Raw genomic sequence first — 18,193 nt, forward strand, 5'->3', positions numbered from 1 at the left:
CAATTTGCACATAACAAAGTCCTGCAAATAGCAAATCAATGATAGCCTGGATAATCTGTTTTTGTGGTGGTGCTGGTTGAACGAGGAATTTTAGGCAACTCATTGGGAGAATTTCCTACTCTTCTTTGAATAGTACCATGGGATCTTTTACATTCGCTTGAGCAGGTAGCGGAGCATCAATTTAACAAGACATTCGAACGGCCCCCCTTAAATGGAAGAGTCCCTCGGTAACCCACCATGGCGTTGGCCTGGATTATGTGCTCAAGTTCGTAGTGGGGCATAAATTAGAAAGTATAAAGAGGAGTCTCAATTTCAGTTTGATTGTCAAATTCCCTAGGAAATTTGCATGGGAGCAGGGAATCTAGATAAAAATCATGGAACAGAACAATGATAAATTTTCTAGGTGAAGATGTCATTGTTGTAAGAAAATGCAGAAAATCACTTTGCGCGGGTATTCATTTCTAGCTTGAAATTCATCTCTGCAATTTCATTAAAATAGCACACAAAACATTTAACACCAAGTGCATTAAAATGGTGCACAGATGAATTTCGATCCTTTAGTCTACTTTACGTGAGTTTTTAATACTTTTCCCCATCTTGTTTGTTTTATTTAAAATAACATAATCAAATTAGAAAAAAGTATGAAAGAGCATATGAGCTGAATAATAAGATTAGTTTTTTCCACTCGAGGTGAACAGTTTGCTTTGAACGTTTTATATTACATGTTTTAACAGGAATTCTCCTAATGGCAGATGGGGGAATTGGACCAAGGCATTTGAAGCAGATTAACCTTGTGCCAAAGGCTCAGTGGCCATAAGGAGAGGGAGGTGCCACTGAAATGCAAAGTGGTTGGGGGAGATGTAGAGATCAAAATTCCTAGCAGGAAAATGGGGAACCCAGCAAATGGGTATCCCATAGGCAACAGTAACGTCAATATAGGATTCAGACTTGTGTGTCTTAACTTTGGATAGTGTACTTGAAAAGAGATCGAACAAAACACTACAAGACCGTACCAGATGCTGGCTCCATGTGCAACTGAAAGAGACAGACAGCAGCAAATCACATGAGACTTGAGAAAAAAAATCAGAAGACAATGGGAAGTTGGGCAAGTAGCCAAATTTGTTAGCTTTGCGCGAAAAATCAACAGAAGAAACAATTTGGAATGATTTCAAAATCTGGCAAAATCAGTTTTTAAAAAGTTAGAAAACAAGGGACCTTAGTTCTGAGATACAATATCACTAAAGAAAGAGAGAACTCGCATTTATACAATGCCATATCGCATTGTCAGGATATCCCAAAGTGCTTCACAGCCGCTGGATTATTTTGTTACTGTTACTGTGTAGGCAAACTTTAATTTTAGTCCTATGGTTTAGTTGTTGCTAACTGCAATTCCTTCACTGCGCCATTGATTTTGATCAAGCTGCACGTACTTGTGTATAGAATGACACATGGGGGATGGTTTCCCCGCTGTTCTATGTATTGGGAAGTTGCAGGCATCTTGTGGATGGTTTTCTGTCCACTGACAGAGAATTGTGGGCAGCATGCCTGTGATTTCCCAATAAGTGCTGACAGCGGGTGAGACTCCCTGCCGACAACTTGGAAAATTGGCCCCATAAAGGAATGTGTTTCCAAGCATAAAAAGATCAAGGGTTCAGATGACATCACAAATTGCAAGCACGAAACTCAAGTAAGTGTATTGATATCAAACTAAAGCTCTGAATGTGTCATTGTCTTGCAACACATCTTATTTTAATTGTCACACACTTCTAGCCATGTTTTATCTTTCAGGAACTATATTCCGAGCTATATATTATATATTGATATTGTATATTATATTGGTAATAAATCCAATAGGAAATTCAGGAGAAACTTCTTTACCAGAGAGTGGTTAGAATGTGGGACTCGGTACCACAAGGAGTAGTTGAGGCGAATAGCATAGATGCATTTAAGGGGAAGTTAGATAAACACATGAGGGAGAAAGAAATAGACCGATATGCTGATAGGGTTAGATGAAGAGGGGTGGGAGGAGGCTCGTGTGAAGCATTATCACCGGCTTAGACCAGTTGGGCCGAATGGCCTGTTTCTCTGCTGTATATTCTGTGTAACTTTATTGTCCTGTATTTTCATTGGTAAAAGGTAAACTGGAAGTGCACAGTCAATTTCTGAAAGCGATAAAACAGGTGAACGTTTTGAGTGGATCCCTTTTCCAAAACTCAAGTTCTGATAAAGCATCTTTACCTAAAACATATTACTGTCTTTTCTCTTTCAGGTGCTGATGGGTCTGCTGTGTATTTCCAGGATTTAACTTTTGCTCAGAATCTATATTTATATAATTTCCTTGGGCAAATTTTGCATCATTATATTGAATGAATGTTTGTAGTAAAACGAATGAAATGAGGTACTTAGTGCATTGTGTATTGGAACTATGTTGTTGGTGGGTTATTGTATATTAGAACTATTTTATACTAGGAACCTATATTTCAGCTGCTACGAGAAGTACTGTACAACTGGCTTAGTACTAAACTGCAGCAATTCTTTAAGTGAACTACATGTGTATTTAATTAATCAATTTTCTTTACCCGATTCCTTCCCAAGTGAGCTCCCCTACTTGTGCTCGTCTAGGTATTTCTATCAGCATTGTGCCAGAAGGTAAACTATAACACAAGTAAATACTACAGAAGATTTGTATACAGTTGCAATACATTTATCTGATGCTGTCTAATGCTAATTGCTAATATATTTTGGCATCTTATTTCCCTCCTTGTAACAAATCAGAGTGAAAAGTCACAGAAATCATTTGCTTTAATGAAAGATTATAGAAGCTTGTGTCCCACGGTGGCACATTCTTAGGTAAAAGTTTTATTAGCTGGGCTATTGATCTAGAAGTACTCGCCTGATATTTTACTCAGAACTGGAATTAAAGTAAGCCTCTGCATACTCTGAGATTTTAACTGTTTGTTGCAAGATTGAAGAAATACAACAGATGCCAATGAACTGGTGTGAAGAGGTGGAGAAAGTGGAAAGACACAGCTGTTCAGAGTCAAATGTGGCTGTGGTCTCACGTAGCGCCTATGGTGTTGCCTGTGGTCAGCAGAGGGCAAGATGGTTCAATTTTCACATGTTGGTATCAATTCTGAACAAAAAATATTTTAAAGAAAGTTTGCGGAATGTTCCAAGTCTGCAAGGTCACTTTTTAAAAAAAAACATTTTTTCCTCAAATATTGTGTTGCAGGGAATAAAATTCAGTCTTCTATAATTGATGAAATTTCTCTCAAATGGGTGTTCTACTGTGCATTGAAACATTAATCTTGTTGGGTAAATAAAAATCAAAAGGATCCTAATCAAACTAAATGGAATAATACATTCCCTTCCAACCTCCAATTTTTCCCTCCCAATTTCCTGCCCATTTATAACTTTGAAATTATGCATGTTTCCCAATCCTCTGCCAGTATGACTGTGAATGGTTACATACGAACATACCAAATTGATGATCAGGAAAAGACCAGCTGGTCCATCAAGACTGCCTCACACCATGATGGCTGGAGCATCAAGACTAAACATTTCTCTTTACCCATCGACCCCCACAGCCATGTAATCTCCTGGGAGAGGCGAAAAAACCCAGGGCCAATAAGGGAAAAAATACTTTGGAAAATTCCCCTCCGACTCCCTCAGGCGATCGAGACCAGTCCAGGAGATCACATGGACCAGGTGTTACCTTACCTTACCTTACCTTCTATATGATGTGATCTCTGCCGCAGTCAAGAACCGGTCCAGCCCCCTCTTGAAGGCAAACAGAGAGTCAGCAACCACCACACCAGCTGGCAACACATCCCAGAGGCTCACAATTCTCTGAGAAAAGAAGAACTGCTGTTAGAAGATATTCTGGTGTGGCCTACTGATTCTTTTTAAATTCGACATCCTGCCAAATATTGGGGAATCACGAGTGCAAACCTTCGACCTGCCACTCTGGCTGTTTGCATTATGTTACCTCTTTTGTTTTCAACTTTATCTACAATTCCTAAATGAAGTTTAGTTCTTGTATTGTTTCATGCATATGCCGTAGAAGATTTCACTTAAGTTTTTTTTTGCAAATCTTCTCTCAAAGCAATCATCCTTTAAGGACTCATTTGGGAAAATTCTTTAAAGCAGTCCACCAACTGTGTGGCAAAATAGAGAGGATGCAGTCCAGTGACATCAGCCAAACAGATCTTTGTGGAGCAAGTCTATTTTAAATTTCATCTGCAATATGTTCCATATATAATTGATGAAGTTATTTGCTGAAGTAATAGAAAATGATTGCCAACAACATAACTTGTGTTCTAATGTGAAATGCTTTGCCAAGATAGCCTAATTTGGGGTAAGGTTACACAGGACACTTACGGTTGTGTGGTTGGAAATTTTATAATGGCAGGCTGGTTTTCTGGGTACAACTTAAACCAAAAGCTCTGCCATTTTGGCTGTTTAGGAAGGTTTGTTCTGGCAGAGGTGTTCTGTTTCTGGTACAGACGCTTTTCCAAATGTTTCCATCCATCTACCTTTTATTCATTTGAGAGAAAGTTTGAAGGGGATTTATCAAGATAAATGCAATCAGTGTTGCAATGGTATGATCGCATAGGAACCCAGTAAAATGTTGTGCAAGATATTTCATGTGCATGGCAATGCCATAAAGTACTCCAGAAAATAAGTGTGTCACTGAAGTAAACTATTTTTTTTGGTGTGTCACAAAGCTAAGCTTTTGGCTTTGCCTTCATTTCCGTGTAGTTTTGAAGCTTTCAGACTTCACCCTACAAAATTGGGTAACAGTGATATTTAATAATCTGCTTCTAGTTTGATGTGCTTTGCTTCCTCAGATGACCAGACCATAACAGGGAATTTGCTTAGCAAAACCTGCAGTTGGTAAATTCATAAGACCAAGTCAACCAATACGGGGAACGGTGTTGACTATGTTGTGGTGGTGTGTTAACCAATCAGAAGTTAAGGTGAGTGTTGCAGTTGGGCTTTTCCCAACACCTTTTCCTTGTGGAAATGGCTTGACAATAGTATCCACAAGAAGACTAAGGGCTCGATTTTCGGATCCCCGAGCCGGCGGGTTCATGGCGGGGGGGCTCCGAAAATCGGGGATTCCCGGGGTGGGTCCAGAACCCGGCTCCAACCCGCCCACTTCCGGGTTCCCCAGTGATGCGCTTACATGCACGCGCAGCCCCCGCATGTGGGACTCCCGCCGGCAATTAAAGCCGGCGGGATGCCACTTAAACTAATTAAGTAGGTACTTCAGGTCGTTTGCAGACCTGATTGACCTGATATTTTAGGAGGGGTGGGATTTTCAAAGCAACTGAGACTGTTTCCCGTACTGGGGGAAACACTCCCAGTTGAAATGGATGTGTTGCAGCCATCAGACTGGCAGCTGCAAAGGCCTATTTGACAGGTGGGGGGGAGACCCTCTCTCATTGCAGGAGGCCACTCTGCCACTTTGGACAAAGTTTGGCCTCCACCACCTTCCTCCTAACAATCAAATTCACCAACTTGCACACTTACCCCGGTGTGCAGACACATTTACCTACCTTGCAGACCCCCTCAAACGTACATGTTCTGGATGGGGGCCGCCTTAGCTGCAGTCATGACCTCCTTGGAGGACGAACAGCATCATCGGCCACGCCGTCCACCTCTGACACGTGGAGCTCCACAACACAGTGCTGTGACACATCCACCTGCACAGCAGGAGGGAGGGCAACCGCAGAGAGAGATGCATCGCAGAGGGCACTACCCTCGCCACAGGGTCTACAGACCGAGGCTCAGCTTCTTGGACTTCTCTGAGCAGCAGTGCACATGGAGGCTCAGAGTCACTCGATGTAGTCGTGGACATCTGCAGCCTCCTTCATGCTGAGCTGCTCCCGGCTGGCCTGAGCACCATCTTCTTACCTGTCGCTGTCAAAGTCACCACTGCCCTCAACAACTTCTCCTCCGCATCCTTCCAGGGTGCCACCGGGGACATCGCCGACGTGTCTCAGTCGTCTGCACAAAAGAGCCCTGCAAATACACCTACACCCACTCTGCAGTGACACAATGGGTGGCATCAGTTGTGGGTCATCATTGTGATCCTCAGGAAAGGGCATTATTGCACAAACCAGACAAGATTCGCAAAGACGTGGCAGTAATGGTGACAATATAATATGTAATATGAGTTGATCAGAAATCAAATATAAGTAAAAACCATGACAAACCCTCAAACACCCTGTGCATCCCCTTCATGCTCACGACACGTTTGCCTTACGCTTCCTACTGCACATATGTAATGCATGTCCTGTGGCTGCAGCACAGGTAGTGGCAGGTTGAGTGAGGCTGACCGTGAAAGAGATGCATGAGAGGGTGAGTATGAGATAGAGCCATGAGATTGTATGAGGATAGGCTTGAGTGGTAGTGGCGGGATGAGTACTGGCGAGGTGGGTAAGTGCAGGTAAGATGAGGATGAGGTTTGAGTGGGTGTGAGGGGTGATGTGACAGAGTAGTGTTGGCAGTGCAGAAGGAGATGTGGGGTGGGGGCAGTGATGTGGCAGACGGAGTGTAGGGGAATGAGTAAGTGTACTCACTTCGGCTGACTTACTTAGGTCATTGTAGCACCTCCTGCACTGTATGCAGGTGCGGGATATGTTGGTGGTGCAGGTGACCTCCTCTGCCACCTCGAGCCAGGCCTTGATGGTAGAGGCAGGCCACTTTCTCCCGCCCGCCGTGGAGAAGATCTCTGTCCTCCCCCTCCTCCTCACCCCATCCAATAAGACCTGGAGCGAGGCATCACTAAACCTGGGAGCAGCCTTCCCCCTGGGCTGCTCCATGCTGTAATTTTTCCTATTTTCTGCAGCACAGTCAGTGGAGGACTGTCCCTTTAAATAGGGCTCCTCCAGCTGACAGCCTATGATGCGCGGCTTTCCAGCGCGAAACCCGGAAGCAAAGGTAAGTACCTTCAATCAAGCTGCGATTGCATGCGGAGCACCCCGATTTCACTGGGCGTGTTACCCACGTGCCCAGTCGACCCCCCACTGCCAAGCCGCCTCCCTCCTAATATCGGAACCCCAAGTCTGTCTTCTCTGCTGTATTTGGTCACATCTAATAATTAAGCTAATTGTGGTGAATTGCTTTTTGGAGAATGTGTCTGAGGCCCGCCGCATCTGCTTTTCTACAAATGGCACACTGCTGGATAATTAATGCAGGGTACAATCAGAAGAAAAGCAGAATGTTCTGATAAACCCACTGCTGGCATCTGCTATTCCCTCCTATTTCCCCATCTTCTTCACCCACATGACCTTTCTCTCCAGGATTTATAATGCTGCATCCTGATGAGGGGTTCGAGGTCTGAGGTTTAGGCATCTCCTCTTGCAACAGCTCCCTCTCGACTATTACAGGCTGTCGTTGCCTTTTAAGCTGCTGTAGCCCTTTAAATTCTGTAGTTCTTTGGCAACCTCCATACTGGAGTTTCCAATGAGAGGTGTTTTTAACACCTAGAACTTGCTCAAATAATTGCAAGGAGCCTAAATCCAGAAATTATGGCGGGGTCAACATTCATTATGTAATGCTGGCGTGAATTGGATTGACACTTCTGGTTTAGCCACAAGTCAATCAATAATTAGGATAACTAGCTGTTTCCAATATGAGTAGATTGTGTTGTGTTTAGACATGTAATATATATGTCCGTGTATATATAATCTATGTACACCTTATGAGAATGGATCTGCAAAAAGCTAGGTGATGTTCCTTTGCTGTGTTCTTTGTTTTTCCACCTGTACAGAGAGACAGCGCACTACCAAGTGCTATGAAGAAAGTTTTTGAATCTGTCGTTACATCAATTTTTTGTGTTTTATTCCCATAGGTTATCATAAAATTTTTACATTTTAATTCTAAATGTGAATACAATATACCCAATTTAAATGAAACCTCAGACTGCAAATTTATGTTGCAGCTGTTAATGAACACTGCTATTTTCCAACAGCTGCCCTTGTTTTATTTTCTTAAAAATTAGAATTATTTTGTTGAGTTAACCATGCCTAGTAGCCTCCTGTCCATCACATAGCTGATCATGGTTCGCTTCATTGGTCTTGTGATTGTTTTTCCTACAAGCATAACTCACAAATTTAAATTCTGGAATAAATATTGGTAAGCATAGTATAGATGAAATTAATGCTCTCTAGCCAGTTGGCTTCCTAAATCTGTTTGTCAGATGTGATTGTGTGTGCATTTATCCATTTAGTCACAGAGAACCAAGAAGATTTGAACACAAAAAGTAGTAAAGTACCATAACTATGCTGCAATTTTTTTTTTCTTATTGAGAAACCAAGGCGAAGGACCAAGACCCCTAATTCAGGACATCACCAAGGTGGAAAAGAGAAAGAGAGAAGATGCGGCAAATCAAAAAATCAGTGGTTAAGTGTTGCCAATCTTGGGCTTTAATGGCTTGTGGATTTAAAGCAAGACTGAAGAAAGTAGAGTGTTATTTCATTTTGAGTTCTGCGCACAGGAGATGGTTTGATGAGCCTTGGTTTCAGCGTGGTGAAGATGCAGGGATGAACAAGAGTCTGGTCCTGTGCAAGTAAAAAGAAGATGGCCTAGCAAGCCACTCAGTTGTTCAAGAAGGCAGCTCACCACCACCTTCTCAAGGGCAATTGGGATGGGCAATAAATGCTGGCCTTGCCCACATCCTATGAACGGAATAAAAAAAAAGTTGCTTTAATATACGTCGTAACAAAAATCTAGCAGAGACAGAGAGAAGGTATTAACACAGGAAGGTTTCATAAAGCACAAAAATACAAAGCTTTAGAATCATAAATGTTACTTAAATGAAATGTTTAAAAGCTTTCTTACTTCCTCTTACTCATTGAAGGAGAGCTTCAGTGTAGGGTTGGGTATTGGAAATGGTGAATTAATTTAATTTTGTTTGTGGCGGGGGGGATATTTGTTTATTTTTAAAAACTAGAAATGTTACGAACATATAAAATTGAAGGGCAGGAAAAGACCAGTTGGTCTATCAAGACTGGAGCACATGACTAACGCTCCCCGCCCCCTCACCCGCAGCCATGTAATCTCCTGGCAGAGGCAAAAAAAAACAAAGAGAAAACCCAGGGCCAATAAGGGAAAAAATACTCTGGAAAATTCTTCTTTGACCCCTTCAGGTGATTGAAACCAGTCCAGGAGATCACATGGACCAAGTGTTATCTGTAAAGAAAGTGAGTCTGCTGTTCTGTAATGTTGGCAAACGAAAGTCAACATTTCTTCTTCCTGTGCCAGCAGAGTTATTGGTGAGTAAGGTAAGCACCACCAATGAAAATCAGTCTGGGAACGTGGAATGAAGGAACTCGAAAGCGTTGCCTGAAAAACCTGCACATGAGAATCAGGTCAGAAATAAAGTAAGCAAAGAGACAGTGCTGCCAGCTCCCAGCGGGTGTGCAACTGGCTGCTCCCCTCTTCCCGTCTAGACCTGCTGAATCTGACACACGTGAAAGCATTAGCAGTATGCTAACGACTGACGCAGGAGATTGGGGCTGAGGTTTAGTCAGTGTTCTGGTGCCTTTGTTTTGAAGAATATTTTTTTGTACGATGTAACACTTACAATCAGAAACACAGACACACAAAAATGTATTCAAGAGATAGGTCTTTCTCTTTGCAGAGCTCTGCATTTAGTTTACTGTGAAGGACATAGACCTGGCTGCAGAGACAGTGGGTGCTTTGGTTTTGATCTTCCAGAATTCCCTAGATTGTAGAATGGTCCCCGTGGATTGGAAGTTAGCAAATGTAACCTTGCTATTGACTAAAAGGAGGAAGAGAAAAAACAGGGAGCTATAGGCCAGTTAGCCTGACATCAGTAGTAGAGAAAATGCTAGAGTCTATTATTGGGGACGTGGTAACAGGGCACTTAGAAAATCATCATATGATTAGGCAGTGTCAACACAGTTTTATGAAAGGGAAATCATGTTTGACAAATTGATTAGAGTTTTTTGAGGGTGTAACTAGCAGGGTAGATAAAGGGGAACCAGGAGATGTAGTATATTTGGATTTTCAAAAGACATTCGATAAGGTGCCACACAAGAGGTTGTTACACAAGATTATGGGTTCATGGGATTGGGGGTAATATATTAGCGTGGATGAGGATTGGTAATGGACAGAAAACAGAATAGGAATAAATGGGTCATTTTCGGGCTGGCAGGTTGTAACTAGTGGGGTGCCGCAAGGATCAGTGCTGGGGCCTCAGCTATTTACAATCTATATCAATGACTTAGATGAGGGGACTGAGTGTAATGTATCCAAGTTTGCTGACGATACAAAGCTGGGTGGGAAAGTAAGGTGTGAGGAGGACGCAAAGAGGCTTCAAAGGGATATAGACAGGTTAAGTGATTGGGCAAGAAGGTGGCAGATGGATTATAATGTGGGGAAATGTGAAATTATCCACTTTGGTGGGAAGAATAGAAAAGCAGAATATTTTTTTAAAAAGGAGAGACTGGTAAATGTTGGTATTCAGAGGGATTTGGGTGTCCTTGTACATGAGTCACAGAAAGTTAACATACAGGTACAGCAAGCAATTAGGAAAGCAAATGGTATGTTAGCCTTTTTTGCAAGGGGGTTGGAGTATAAGAGTAAGGAAGTCTTGCTGCAATTACATAGGGCTTTGGTGGGACCATAGCTGGAATACTGTGTACAGTTTTGGTCTCCTTACCTAAGGAAGGCGATACTTGCCTTGGAGGGGGTTCAACAAATGTTCACTAAATTGATTCCTGGGATGAGAGGGTTGTCTTATGAGGAGAGATTGAGTAGAATGGGCTTATGTTCTCTGGAGTTTAGAAGAATGAGAGGTGATCTCATTGAAACATATAAAATTCTGAGAGGGCTTCACTGGGTAGATGCTGAGAGGCTGTTTCCCCTGGCTGGAGAGTCTTGAATTTGGGGCCATCATCTCAGGATAAGGGGCCGGCCATTTAGGACCGAGATGAGGAAGAATTTCTTCACTGAGGGTTGTGAATCTTTGGAGTTCTTTACCCCAGATGGCTGTGGATGCTCAGTCATTAAGTATATTCAAAACTCAAAACGATAGATTTTTGGACACTAAGGGAATCAAGGGCTATGGGAATCGGGGAGGAAAGTGGAGTTGAGGTAAAAGATCAGCTATGATCTGATTGAATGGCGGAGCAGGCTCGAGGGGCTGTATGGCCTACTCCTGCTCCTATATTTTATGTTCTTATGAATGATCTAAACCACTCCTTGGAGCACATCTGCTTGATAATTGCATCGTTGTGTCACTTTTCGCAGGCTTTGCAAATTCGTTGCAAAACCTGAGCCAAATATCACACAAAAGACCAGTCATTCTTGCAACATTTTACTAGTTCTGGTTGCGTGCAGCTAATAGATTATTCAGAAGCAGAGCAGCAGAATTATCACCTCGTGTTCTAATTTTGTTTTGGTATTTTAAAAATTACCGGTGATAACAACGGGTAGAAGTATCTCTGGATTGGCTGTTGTTCTTTATGTGCTAAGCAACTTTGATGTACTAAAATCCAGGGTAGCTCTGCTGTGTACTTGTTTGTTATTGCCTATTTGACCACGTCATACTAACTGCGCAGTTGAATATTTCCTACAGTCATTCATTAAGTCAAATTACTTCCTGGCATAGCTGTGTTGCCAACTCGACTGTACCATCTGATTGATTAACAGAAAGAAAACCTGGAAGAGGTGGCCTTCCTTTTTCATGGCCTTGAGCTGTTTTTCAGAATTATCAGTAATCAGATGTACTTGTACATGGCGTCTGGATTAATACATTTCATTCCTTTCTAAACGATACACATGATTTCTTGAACCATTTAATGTGAATGTTTATGTACAATTTTTAAATGAGCCAGCAACTGAAGATGGCAGATTGCTGCTGACTATTACAGTCACATTTGATGAAGTTCGATTTGAAAGAATTGGAATAGGCTAGCCTGACAGTGCAGTTCCTTAAGGTTTGTTCCTAATTTCTCACATTTCTCTTTGTCCATCAAGAAATTTCCTTTACTGGAACCTAGCTGTTTGGCCAAACGAAGGTGAGTAAATGGAGTTGAAGTACAGATCAGCCATGATCTAATTGAATGGCAGAGCGCACTCGAGAGACTGAATAACCTACTCCTATTCCTATGTTTCAATCCCCACTCTCCTTACTGTTGGCTTTTCTTCTCCTACAATGCCCCTTTTTAAAAAAAAATGTTGAACTTTCCCCTCCAATTTTCACTCCGCCTCTTCTGAAGGCACAGACTTGAGATGGAGTTTGGTCCTACACACACTTAACTGTCCTTCTTTACCTTGAGTAAGTGGCCATTTTTAATGTGTTGACAGTGAGTGACAGATGGCTGCTTAACTTTCATTGTGTCGTCTCTGGACATCCACGCACATACACCTTCCAACTGGAGTCACTGCACAGTGAGCAGGAATCTAGACTGTTCTGCGGAAACAATATTTCAGTGAGCGAGTGTTCAGTCTGTGGAACAGGCTCCCTAGGGAGACGGTGGAAGCAGTTAGTATTGCTTCATTCAAATGAAAATTAGGTAAATTTCTTTCAGAAAATAACACTTGGGATACAGTATATGAGTAATTTGGGAAGAACAGGTGACTTTGGACCTATGGTTCCAAAAAAACTCCACCACTGGGGTTTTCCTCATGTCATGTATGGGTCTGTTGTAGACTTATTGATAGAGATTGATTGCTATGATTAGTCAACAACTCCATTATCGTTGTATCATGTGACCTACAGGATGGTAGAAAGCGAACTAGATGGACTTTTCTCGTCTAGCAATTCCTATGTTCCTATGGTATTTTTATCCCTCTTCTAGATCAGAGGTGTAAATGCCAATTGTAGCATCGCTATTGCTGGGACCTCCATGGTTCAGTTCCACACTGGGCAGTAAATTTATTGACCGAGCCACCACAGGCCTTTCATCTGGGTGGATGGAATGATCCAGAACATGGACCTCACCAGCTTTACCATTAGTGGGTTTGTGATTGGCTTATATGACATGTGCTTCTGCTGAGTTGGGGTGACCAACACCACTTTTTCCAGGCCTGGAACTCTGCAGTACGACACGCCGCTCAACTTCAAGGCGCAGCTGACGAATGGCAAACCAGGTGGCTCAGGCTGACTGATACTAATTTCTTTAAAAATATACACATTCCCTGTTTTCCTAAATGCAAGAATTCTGCCACAATCTCTTTTTTCTCTCATCATTTTCTAGGCTGCCAGTTGTCTATGAAGAAGGAGGAACCTCTTCCAGTTTATTACCGTCTTTCAGATAAGACGCTAGACTGAGGCTCCATCTGCCTGCTCAAGTAGATGGCACTATTCAAAGAATAGTGAGGAGTTCTCCCGTTGTCCTGGTTAATATTCATCCTTCAACCAACACCGCTAACATATAACCTGGTCTTTTAACTCATTTTCTGCTCATGGGATCTTGCTGTGCCCAAATTGGCTGCCACATTTGCCAACATAATAACAGCGACTGCACTTCAAAAGTAATTCATGCACAATGAAGCACTTTAGGATGTCCTGAGGTCATGAAAGGTGCTACATAAATATATGTTTTCTGTTAACAATGTTTTTCATGCTGGTCAGCCAGCTGTAAGCAGTGAGCTTCAATTGCTGAATGTTTCAAAGTGCCCATCTCCGTAGGTCAAACGTGCGCAAGGAAGTTTAGTAGTGTAAACAAACTTTTCCAGTGCACAAACTAAGCTTAATTTTTATTGGCTTAATGTGGCATAAGCACATTAAAAATCCCGGTTTATGGTCGAACAAATGCTTAAAGTTTTCAAAGGGAATGCAAATACAGAGTTTTAGCACATACCTGTGTGCACCAGTGCTGGGCCTGGGAAATTCCACAGGTTGTGGACATTGTTGGGGTTTAACTTGGAAGCTGGTGGCTTTGTTGTCTGTTGTTCTCTTTCTGTCAGTGTTTCTCTCTGCATGCATGTTGTGTGTGCCTTTTACTTCTGTCAATGGATTTTGTGTCTCTGTATTTACATTTCTCTCCCATGTCAGCACTTGAAATGCTGTTTGGGGCAGCACTGCTCTAAAGGAATTGTAAATATTTGGTTAGAAAATTTGTTTTGGAAAGCTATAATTCACCCAACTATACTGCTTACGGATATTTCATAAAGTCTTGTACACAATGGTGTAGAACACTGTAGGGTGATACAACTTCAGTGCGTGGTGGTATATAAATTAACCATGTTTTTGGTGCTGCCATGCTGTGGAATTTTAGCCTGTTAACTGCTGTTTTCTTTCAGATGATAGTTGTGAGAATAATATCGTGATGACTGTTGTAGAGTTAGAGAAAATTGCAGAATGAATGAATGTTGCTTAATTCATGCTGGGAATTGACTAAAAATAATGGGAAAAAATCTTATTTTCACGAACTCTTCCTTCAGTTTATTTTTTTCACTTACCGCCCCCCCCCCCCCCCACTTAGTTTGACATCCCAGTCCCTAGCTAAAAGGGACCAGAGCCTTTGCAGCAGCAGTGAGACTGGGAGGAAATTCCCACGCTGCGGCCCTTGCAGCAACAATGGGAGGAGTTACGCATTGGTCTCCATACTTTGCAGTTGCAGTGGGAGAGGAAGGGATCAGACTGTCGGCAGGGCTATTATGGCAGCAGCGGGAATGGGAGGGAATCTCAGGCTGGGACTGTCGTTGCAGCAGTGGGAGTGGGGAGGGTTTCGCACCTTTGGGAGTTGCAGCACCAGTAACAGAAGCAGGGGCGATCGGGTCAGGGCAACTGAGGGAGGGAAGCTAGATAAGTACATAAGTGAGAAAGGAATAGAAGGATATGCAGATAAGGCTAGATTAAGGAGGGCGGAAGGAAGCTCATGTGGAGCGTCGGGCATAGACCAATTGGGCTGAATGGCCTGTTTCTGTGCTGTAAATTCTATGTAACTTGAAGTCCACTTCAAGTTACATAGAATTTACAGCACTCTGATGTGTGCTAATTTTTCCCTAATTAACTCATTGATGTACAGGTCTAGTTTATAAACAAATTATTTGGGGTTTGGTTCATTCTGTTGTAAGTAATGGGCTCCTACGATTATATTTACATTTCAGAATCATGTCACTTTTCAATTCCATGTGAATTGTATTAACTTTTATTTTTTCACAAAGTTTTAAAATTGTTGACAAAGTCAACAAAATTAAGATGTATTGAAACAAAGTTAGATTAATGTTTTTTTTGTTGTATGAATTTTTTTTTGTACTTTGCAAAATTTTGAAAGCTTCATTGTCGGGATTTAACATAAGAACATAAGAAATAGGAGCAGGAGTAGGCCAATCGGCCCCTTGAGCCTGCTCCGCCATTCAATAAGATCATGGCTGATCTGATCCTAACCTCAAATCTAAATTCATGTCCAATTTCCTGCCTGCTCCCCGTAACCCCTAATTCCCTTTACTTCTAGGAAACTGTCTATTTCTGTTTTAAATTTATTTAATGATGTAGCTTCCACAGCTTCCTGGGGAAGCAAATTCCACAGACCTACTACCCTCTGAGTGAAGAAGTTTCTCCTCATCTCAATTTTCAAAGAGCAGCCCCTTATTCTAAGATTATGCCCCCTAGTTCTAGTTTCACCCATCCTTGGGAACACCCTTACCGCATCCACCCGATCAAGCCCCTTCACAATCTTATATGTTTCAATAAGATCGCCTCTCATTCTTCTGAACTCCAATGAGTAGAGTCCCAATCTACTCAACCTCTCCTCATATGTCCGCCCCCTCATCCCCGGGATTAACCGAGTGAACCTTCTTTGTACTGCCTCGAGAGCAAGTATGTCTTTTCTTAAGTATGGAGACCAAAACTGTATGCAGTATTCCAGGTGCGGTCTCACCAATACCTTATATAACTGCAGCAATACCTCCCTGTTTTTATAGTCTATCCCCCGAGCAACATTCCGTTGGCCTTCTTGATCACCTGCTGCACCTGCATACTAACTTTTTGATTTTCTTGCACTAGGACCCCCAGATCCCTTTGTACTGCAGTACTTTCCAGTCTCTTGCCATTAAGATAATAACTTGCTCTCTGATTTTTCCTGCCAAAGTGCATAACCTCACATTTTCCAATATTGTATTGCATCTGCCAAATCTCCGCCCACTCACCCAGCCTGTCTATATCCCCTTGTAGGTTTATGATGTCCTCCTCACTCTCTACTTTCCCTCCCATCTTTGTATCATCTGCAAACTTTGATGTGTTACACTCGGTCCCATCCTCCAAATCGTTAATATAGATTGTAAAGAGTTGGGGACCCAGCACCGACCCCTGCGGAACACCACTGGCTACTGGTTGCCAGTCCGAGAATGAACCATTTATCCCAACTCTCTGCTTCCTGTTAGATAACCAATCCTCCACCCATGCCAGAATATTACCCCCAATCCAGTGATTCTTTATCTTGAGCAATAATCTTTTATGTGGCACCTTGTCGAATGCCTTCTGGAAGTCTAAATACACTACGTCCACTGGTTCCCCTTTATCCACCCTGTATGTTATGTCCTCAAAGAACTCAAGCAAATTTGTCAGACATGACTTCCCCTTCGTAAAGCCATGCTGACTTTGTCCTATTAAATTATGTTTATCCAAATGTTCCGCTACTGCCTCCTTAATAATAGACTCCAAAATTTTACCCACCACAGATGTTAGGCGAACTGGTCTATAATTTCCAGCCTTCTGCCTACTACCCTTTTTAAATAAGGGTGTTACATTAGCAGTTTTCCAATCTGCCGGGACCGTTGCCGAGTCCAGAGAATTTTGGAAAATTATTACCAAAGCATCCACAATCCCTACTGCCACTTCCCTCAAGACCCTAGGATGTAAGCCATCAGGTCCAGGGGATTTATCCGCCTTGAGTCCCATTAATTTACTGAGTACCAATTCCTTAGTGATTTTAATCGTATTTAGCTCCTCCCCCCCTAGAGCCCTCTGTTTGTCCAGTGTTGGGATATTCTTAGTGTCCTCAACCGTAAAGACTGAAACAAAATATTTGTTCAGCATTTTTGCCATCTCCATGTTTCCCACCATTAATTTACCGGTCTCATCCTCTAAGGGACCTACGTTTGCCTTAGCCACCCTTTTTCTTTTTATATAACTATAGAATCTCTTGCTATCTGTTGTAATATGTTTTGCTAATTTATTTTCATAATCTATCTTCCCTTTCTTAATCAATCCTTTAGTTACTTTTTGCTGTCTTTTGAAGACTTCCCAATCTTCTATCCTCCCACTAAGTTTGGCTGCCTTATATGTCCTTGTTTTTAGTCGGATACTATCCTTAATTTCTTTACTTAGCCACGGATGGCTGTCATTTCTTTTACACCCTTTTTTCCTCAGTGGAATATATATTTTTTGAAAGTTGTAAAATAACTCCTTAAATGAACACCACTGCTCATGTACTGTCTTACCCTTTAATCTATTTTCCCAGTCCACTTTAATCAATTCTGCTCTCACACTATCATAGTCTCCTTTATTCAAGCTCAGTACGCTTGTTTGAGAACCAACCTTCTCACCCTCTAATTGGATATGGGATGTAACCATGTTGTGGTCACTCATTCCAAGGGGATCCTTAACTAGGACATTATTAATTAATCCTGGCTCATTACACAGGACCAGGTCCAAGGTTGCTTGCCCCCTTGTAGGATCAGTTACATACTGCTCAAGAAATCCATCCCTAATACACTCAATAAACTCTTCCTCAAGGCTGCCCTGCCCAATTTGATTTGTCCAGTTAATATGATAGTTAAAATCCCCCATAATTATAGCTGTTCCCTTATTACATGCCCCGACTATTTCCTGATTAATACTTCTTCCAGCAGAGTTGCAACTATTAGGAGGCCTATATACTACGCCCACTAGTGTTTTTTCCCCTTGTTATTCCTTATCTCTACCCAAATTGTTTCATTATCCTGATCCTTTGTCCCAATATCATTTCTCTGGATTACAGTGATTCCTTCCTTTATTAACATAGCCACCCCACCTCCCCTTCCTTCCTGATTGTTAAATACCCTGGCATATTTAATTCCCAGTCGTTGTCACCCTGCAGTCATGTTTCTGTAATGGCCACAAGATCATACTGAACATGCTATCCACGATATTCTCAGCATCGCGGATGCTCCATAGTGAATCCACCCGCAGCTCCAGCTCCGAAAGACGGTTAGCCAGTAGCTG

The 18,193-nt window shown here is 42.1% G+C and overlaps 1 protein-coding gene and 1 long non-coding RNA gene across 3 annotated transcripts in view; one reads left to right on the forward strand and one right to left on the reverse strand.

The window, feature by feature from the left end:
* The window catches only part of lmf1 (lipase maturation factor 1), a 469,834-nt gene that overhangs the window by 169,112 nt on the left and 282,529 nt on the right, over nt 1–18,193 (forward strand). The gene's annotated exons all lie outside the window — the stretch shown is intronic.
* On the reverse strand, nt 8,421–13,913 carry LOC137340865 (uncharacterized). Its single transcript, XR_010966890.1, has 3 exons — nt 13,845–13,913; nt 12,312–12,451; nt 8,421–8,687 (listed from the first exon to the last, which is right to left on the reverse strand). It is a non-coding gene; the product is annotated as an uncharacterized lncRNA (long non-coding RNA).

Source organism: Heptranchias perlo, chromosome 22 (assembly GCF_035084215.1).
Source record: "Heptranchias perlo isolate sHepPer1 chromosome 22, sHepPer1.hap1, whole genome shotgun sequence".
Taxonomy (NCBI): domain Eukaryota; kingdom Metazoa; phylum Chordata; class Chondrichthyes; order Hexanchiformes; family Hexanchidae; genus Heptranchias; species Heptranchias perlo.